A 7,616-nucleotide genomic window follows, 5' to 3' on the forward strand; every position below is an offset into this window, starting at 1 on the left:
GTTTTCCCATTTTATTAGGAAAGTAAGACTCCTTAAAAGTTAAATTGAAGGTAGTTCCAGAAGGTTGAAATACCTAGTCAAGTGCACCTAAAGTGCACTTCTTCCTATTTATATGCCTCACCACCTCTCTGCCCTGCTCGATGCTGTTCAGTGCTAGGCCTCGGGAATAATTTACCACCCCTGGCTTAGAATCCTTCCCTGGGTTCTGTGGCTTAAACCCCCTCAGCCACTGGCCAGTGCTATGGATTGATCTATGTTCATCCTAAAATTCATATGCTGAAGCCCCAACCCCCCACATGATGGTATTTGGAGATTGGACCAATGGGAGATAATTAAGGTTAGATGAGATCATGAGGGTGGAGCCTTCATGATGAGATTAGTGCTCTTGAAAAAGAGACACCAGAATATACTAGCTTTCTAGATTTCTCTTTCTCATTCTCTCCCTCCCTCCTCCTCTCCTTTCTCTTTCCCACTCCACACAGTCAAAGAAGAGGTCATGTGAGGATATAAAAGAGGTAATAGCCACCTAAAGCCAGAAAGAGCTTCTCAACAGGAATCAAATTTGCCAGCACCTTGATCTTGGACTTCCCAGACTCCAGAACTGTGAGAAATAAATGTCTATTGTTTAAACCACCCGGTGTGTGGTGGATGTGACAGCCCAAGCAGACTAAGGTACCCAGGCTCCTTAGAGTTTGTTTTCTGCTTAGCTAACTCCCCAACTCCACCTCCTGCTAATTACCCCTAAGTCAGGTTGCAACGTTCACAACCCCTATGTCTCTCTTCACAACTTTCTCTTCACTGGGCTGACTCTCACACATTGTTCATATTTCTCTTTCAATTTAAAGCCCTCTGGGAAGCCTCCCTGGCTGTCTAAGCTGGGCGTATTGCCTCTCCAGGATGCTCCCATGCACACTGCCTCTCTACTTTGCTCATTAAAGGGCAAGGCCTGCATCTTGCTCAATGTCATTTCAACAAAGTGCCTGGCACATGGGAGGTACTCAGTAGCTACTTGATTATTGAGTGGGTAAATAAATGTGCTAATCTAAGCAAAGCAACGTCTTGTGGTGGGAGTTTGGAGACTTGAAAGAAGGAGCTATGCTATGGCTTGACATTCTTCTCTTTCTTGGCTTGGTGCTCCTCAGATCTCCTTGAGCAGGGATTCTTGGGCTTCCACAAGGTCTGAAAATTGGATCTGTCACATTCTGGGCACCAGTAAGAACTAGGGATTTTGAGCCTGGACAAGAATCTTGAGTGTGTGTGTGTGTGTGTGTGTGTGTGTGTGTGTGAAACCACGACATAATAACTATTTTCAGAAATTCTGAACTTTGCCTTGTAATTGGAGCAGAAATTCTACTTCACAGAAGCCAGAACTTTAAAATAAAAGGGAGGTATTTTATACTCCACCCCCAGAAGGAACAACTTTCTACAACCAGTCTGAGGATTCGAGGTGCATATTAACTGAAACTTGCTGTATGTCAGTGCTTCCTAACGAAGGGCACTGCAGTAGCCACATGAGGAAACTTTGACTCAGGCTGAGTGTCAGCTAGAACTTGCAGGAGAGGCACATCTTAGTGGCTCCCTGGTTGCCCACTAGAACACCAAGATCAAAGTCTAGGACTCAGCACGGGGACATCCAAAACCCTCAAGCAATGTCCCCAGGGACTAGTGTCTCCCTGCTTGTTTCTCAGGCTTTCCTCTGTGTCAGCTTCACGTCAAGATGGCCGTCTCCATGTGAGACCTCTGAAAGCTTTGGACACATCATTCTATAAGTTGTGACCCCAGAAGAGAGTTTCTATTTGCCAGTTATTCCCAGAAAATTCCCAGTTTTCATCTGCTTTCCTTAGCCCAGGTCATTCTCATTCCTGAACCAACTATGATGACCAGGAAGATGACAAAGCAGATTGCTAGGTCCAAGGGATGGTATAGCTGTACCTGAGCCACTCAGAGTAAGAGTAGGAATGACAGAGTGGTCCCCAAAAAGGAAATTGAGGGAATATAATTTTTTCTTTTTTTTGCCTGGCAGGAAAAATAGCATTGCAATGCCAGAGAGTTACTTACAGTCATCAAAATGGTTGAACCACCAACCTAAATCCAGGGCTTTGTACAAAAATGAAGACAGTGGAGTGCAGCGGTTTAAATCCCAACTCAGTTCTTACTAGCTGTATAACTGAGGAAATTAAGCCTCTCTGTTTCTGATCTGTAAAGTGGGAGTAACAGAATCTGTCTACCAGGATCTTTATAAGGATCAAATTAGTTAAAATATCTGAAGAGCTTAGCACAGTTTATGGCATATAGTAAGTGCTTGCTGTTATAATGGGTAGTCTGTTACAAGGTTTTACAATCTGAAAAATGAGCAGTTGGCCAATAATACATAGACTAATAAGAGCGGATGCTAAAATGCAGTGCTTCAGTCAGAACACAGACTTTATCTCGGAGGTGGCACTATGACGAGTGTGACCCTGTAGTGTTAGGTTGGGGTCAGAAGCAAGGTGGAAGGGAGATAGGCTGTGTCTTTTGTTCTGTGGAGCCTTAGTATAACCTGAGGTGGTAATAATTTTCCCCTGAATTCATTTGGATGGGAGTCTCTAAAATGATGGCTCATACATCCTGTCTACTTCAGTCATGAATTCCACCCAGAAAAATGGGCCCAACTGAGGTCTGAGCATGTGTACTTATTATGGTTAGGATATCTTAAATTTCATTTTTGTCCAAGTTAATTAACCAAGCAGTTTCTGTGGTCCAAGCACTCTGGGAAGACAAGAATAATAAAGCCTTGACTCCTGGACTCAGACTTTACAAAGGAAAACATGGAGGTTATAGGGGGGAAAGCATAGTGCAGTACAAAATATATGACAAAAACAAATTGTTCTTGAAACAATTAGGGGGTTGGGGAGAACATATATCTGGGTAACAATCTCATGGAGAGAAGACTGTGAAATTAGATGACTCAACAATGGAGAGGTCTCTCCCTTTGAGAAGGAGCCCTCTTTAATGGGGCAGAGCAGAGCAGCTTGAGCATGAAGAGGAAGTAAGGGATGAGAAGAGGGAGGGAAGCTGGTTTCAGCCACTGTTCTATGGAGGATCTAGGATGGTGTTCCTAGGTTTGATGTGACTACTCCTATGCTTGAGTTTCTGCTAAATGCATTCAGTGTAATAGTCAAGAAAGCAAACTATAAGACTATGAAGCAATGCCTATAACATTTTGACATAAAGTGATTTCCAGCTACCAAACTTTCAATCACATAAAAAGGTAAAATAACAATTTTAGATATTCAAGCTCTAAAAACAAATACTTCTTAAATATCCTTAATAATAAACAATGGGAGGATGTCCTCCATCAAAAAGAGGAAGTAAGAAGACCCCAAATTCAGGAAACATGGACTAACATACAAGGGAGATGGAGAGAATTACCAGAATAATGGTGAAGGAAAATTACAGAAGGTCTCTGTGGTTTCACCACAGAGAGAAACCAACCCATACTGAAGCAGGTTGGAAGGCTGCAAGAGATCTGTTTTCAAGAGGCTGAAATTATTAGGATGCTCAATACTTCTAAATATTGAGGATAGGGGACTTCTGGTTTCTAGTCAGGCATATAAGGAGCTTAGAAGTTGTCACTCCATCCTAACAACAAGTAAAAAGTCAAACAAACTGAAAAATCAACAACTCTTCTTATAATGGTTAGAGAAATAAGCAAACTTCCTCCCTCCAAATTGGAGAGACAGACACTTGGATACAGAGCATCTTAATTTACCACAGCATAAACTCATGAACAGAAATCTCAGAAGGAATCAGTGCTGGGACATGGAAACCTAAATCGTATACATATTGCTGGAGGTTCAGCATGGACAACTCTGAGACATAAAATCTCCAAGAAACCCAGCCATGGTGGGAGCATAATTTTGTGAATTTTACCTCCAGGAACTCGACCAATTTCCCACAGTTAATATCAGAGAAAAAATCCTTTCTTGCTTCCAGAGTGGAGAGGGAATAGAAACCATTTTGAACTCCACCAGTGCACCTTGTTCTGGGGTATTGTCAGTGCCTAACTGACCTGGCAGAAGAAAAATATAGGCATATCTCCTTTTATTGCACTTCACTTTATTGCACTTCACTGCTGTTATGTGTTTTATAAATTGATGGCAAGACTATCCAGCAGCAAGAAGATTACAACTTGCTTTATTACAGAGGTCTGGAACCGAACTCATTTCAGAGGTATGCATGTAATCAACTCCAGTCAGCTGTAGCCTTCCACATGGAGAAGGAACATACCCAACTCCAATCCACTCTAGTCATCCTGTTCCACCTAAGTGGGAAAGTGTAAAAAACTGAGAAACTTCTGAAGTTCACAGTTCAGGGGCACAGTTTCACGAAAAGACATCTACCTGGTGTATCATGTCTGACTATTAAGAAAAAATTACAAGAACACATCAGAACCGGACATGACAAGGATGTTAGAATTATCAAATTGAGAATTTAAATATGCTAAGGGCTCTAAAGGATAAAGTAGACAGCATGTGAGAAGCGATGGTCAATACAAGCAGAGAAATAGAAATCCTAATAAAGAACCCCACAAGAAATTCTAAAAGAAATGAAGAATACCTTTGATAGGCTTACTAGTAGATTGAACACTGCTGAGGAGTAAATCTCTAATCTTGATCTTTATTCTCAATAGAAACCTCCAAAACAGAAAAGCAAAGGGAACAAAGACCAAAATAGCCCAGGACTGTGGGACAACTATAAAAGGTGTAACATATGCATAATGGGAATACCAGAAGAGTAAGAAAGAGAGAAAGGAATGGAAGCAATATTTGACATAGTAATGACTGAGAATTTTCCCAAATTAATGCCAGACACCAAACCACAAATCCAGCAAGAAAGATAAATGCTTAAAAGAAACAAACACACAAAACAACAACAAAAATTCTACTTCTGGGCATGCCATTTTCAAAACACAGAATATCAAAGATTAAAAAGATAAAAAAAAAAAAACCCTGAAACAAGCCAGAGGGAAAAAGCACCATACCTATAGAGGAACAAAGACACAAATTACAGCTGACTTCTCCTCAGAAACCTTGCAATCAAGAAGAGAGTGAAATGTTTAAAGCATTGAGAGAAAAAAACCCTACCAACCCAGAATTCTATACCCTACAAAACCATCCTTAAAGTGAAGAATAAACACCTTCTCAAACAAAAATTGGGGGAATTAGTTGTCAGTAGACCTGCCTTGAAAGAAATGTAAAAAGAAGTTCCTCAGAGGGAAGGAAAATTATACAGAACAGAAACTCAAATCTACACAAAGGAAGAGCATCAAAGAAAAAATAAGTAAAGGTAAAGTTAAAATTTTTATTTTTCTTATTCTTAATTGATGTAACAGATTGTTAGAGTGGATCAAAAAGCACAACCCAATTATTTGTTGTCTACAAGAAACCCACTTTAAATATAAAGACACATACAGATTAAAAGTAAAGGGTTGGAAAAAAATATACCATGCTAATCAATAGAAAGCAGGATTAGCAACATTAATTTCAGACAGAGCAGATTTCAAAGCAAGGAAAGTTATCGGGGATAAAGAATGGCATTATATAATGATAAAAGAGTCAATTCTTCAAGAAGACATAACAATCCTTAACATGTATGCACCAAACAACAGAGCATCAAATAGCTAAGGCAAAAACTGAGAGAACTGCAATAATGAATACATAAATCTACTATCATAGTTGGAATTGCATTTTACGTAGTGTAGTGGTTATCATGCTTGCCTCATTATCATAGTTGGAGATTTCAATACCCCTTTACCATAAAATGAACAGAGCCAGAATGTAGATATTCAGCAAGGACATAGTTTAACTCAAGACTCTGTCTTCAAGCTTTCATTGTAGCAGGGTGTGGCCAAGTAACCAAGTTCTGGAAAAAAAGATGTAAACCAAAGTATTATTTGTTGGTTTACAGGAATCCTGAAGACAAGGACATTTCATTTCTTTTGGACTTTCTCCCATCATGTTCCTTCTGTTTTGTTTGTTTGTTTGTTTGTTTGTTTGTTTTGAGAGGGATGTGGATGTGATAGTTGGAACTGGAGCTATTGCCTTAAATTATGAGGTAACTGGCTATGGAGGCCATTTTGATGAAAGAACAAGATGGAAGTAGCCTGGGCCTTTGATGTTATGCAAATTTATCTCTAGGCTTTAATGAGTGAGAGAAATAGGTTTGCTTAAGCCACTGTCACTTCGGAGTTTTTGTCATGTGTGGTTGAACCTAAGGCTAAGTAACACCAAACCAATTAAGAAATAGATGCAGGAGTTAGATTGTGGTTAGCATGTCAATTTTTAAATTAAAGATGGGTTAGAGAATATGGCTTGGACCTGCAACCAAAGACAGGGGATTCTACTATCGGCACCATGTAAGTCTAGGTCTTGAACTAATATATTAGAAAGGCAGACTATGGAGCAGGTATGTAACCAGCCAGAAGTTTCTTAAATCTTAGTGTGCCTATGAATCACCGGGGGATCTTGTTGGAACACACATTCTGACTCGGAAGGTCTGGGGTGGGACTTGAGATTCTGCTCAGATTCTAATAAGCTGATGCTGTTGGACCCCATTGAAGTAAATCAGAGCCAAGAGATAAGGCCCCTGAACATGTCTTGGACCGTAACTTTGGTTCTGACCTTGCATGGAGTCTTAGGGAAGGAGTTAGTAAGAAGTTGAGAGAAGGCAACCTTAGTACATTTGTTCTCAAACCTGAGTGCACATTGAATATCTGGGGAGCTTCAAAACATGCTGATGGCTTCATCCCACCTTCTGAGATCCTGGTTCTTGGTGTGATCTGGGATTTGGGAGGTTTAAAAGTTTCTCAGATGATTCTAAGGGGCATCCAGGGAAGGTACCCACTGCCCTACAGGGCCAGTACTCAGTGGAAGTTCTCATTTATGGGTCGAAACAGGAACTCTGAGAATATCTTTCCTATGTTCCAAGCTGGGACTTGGGTAAGGTGAGCAAGGCATCTGGCTTGGGTGGTAAGGTAAGGGAGGGTGGGGTGGTAGAATCACTCAAAAATTCAGTAATCAAGATAAACATTTTAATACAATATTTTAAAAATCAAAATTAACACAAGGAAATCTACAGTGAATAAAAAATCAAAATTTTAAATAAGGATAGAATCTGTAATATCACCGTGCAGAACTATATTGGAGCTTGAGGCAAAAGCAAAAGCAGTATCCTGACCTACCCTTACCAACTTTCTGTTCTCCTAACCTCTGGGAGTAAACACCCTTCAATCTCCACTCCCTTGATCCTGGGAAAGTGATGGGCAGGTCAACCTCTGCCCTCAGATAGTTCTGCAATGGGTCATAGCAGTCCTTTAAATAAATTAACCAAGACGACGACAACAACAACAACAACAACAACAGACATTTATTGAGTTCTAAGTGCTTTACAAACATTAACTCATTTAATCCTCACACAATTTTATGAGGTAAGCTATTATTATCCCTATTTACAGGTGAGGAAACTGAGGCACAAAGTTTCCATTAGTTTGCCCAAAATTACACAGCGCGTTAAGAAGCTAGCTGAATTGGAAATCAAACGCAGGCCATCTGGCTCCGAAGTCCATGCTCATGATC

The sequence above is a fragment of the Pteropus medius genome, unplaced genomic scaffold (assembly GCF_902729225.1).
Source record: "Pteropus medius unplaced genomic scaffold, Ma_sr-lr_union100, whole genome shotgun sequence".
Taxonomy (NCBI): Eukaryota; Metazoa; Chordata; class Mammalia; order Chiroptera; family Pteropodidae; genus Pteropus; species Pteropus medius.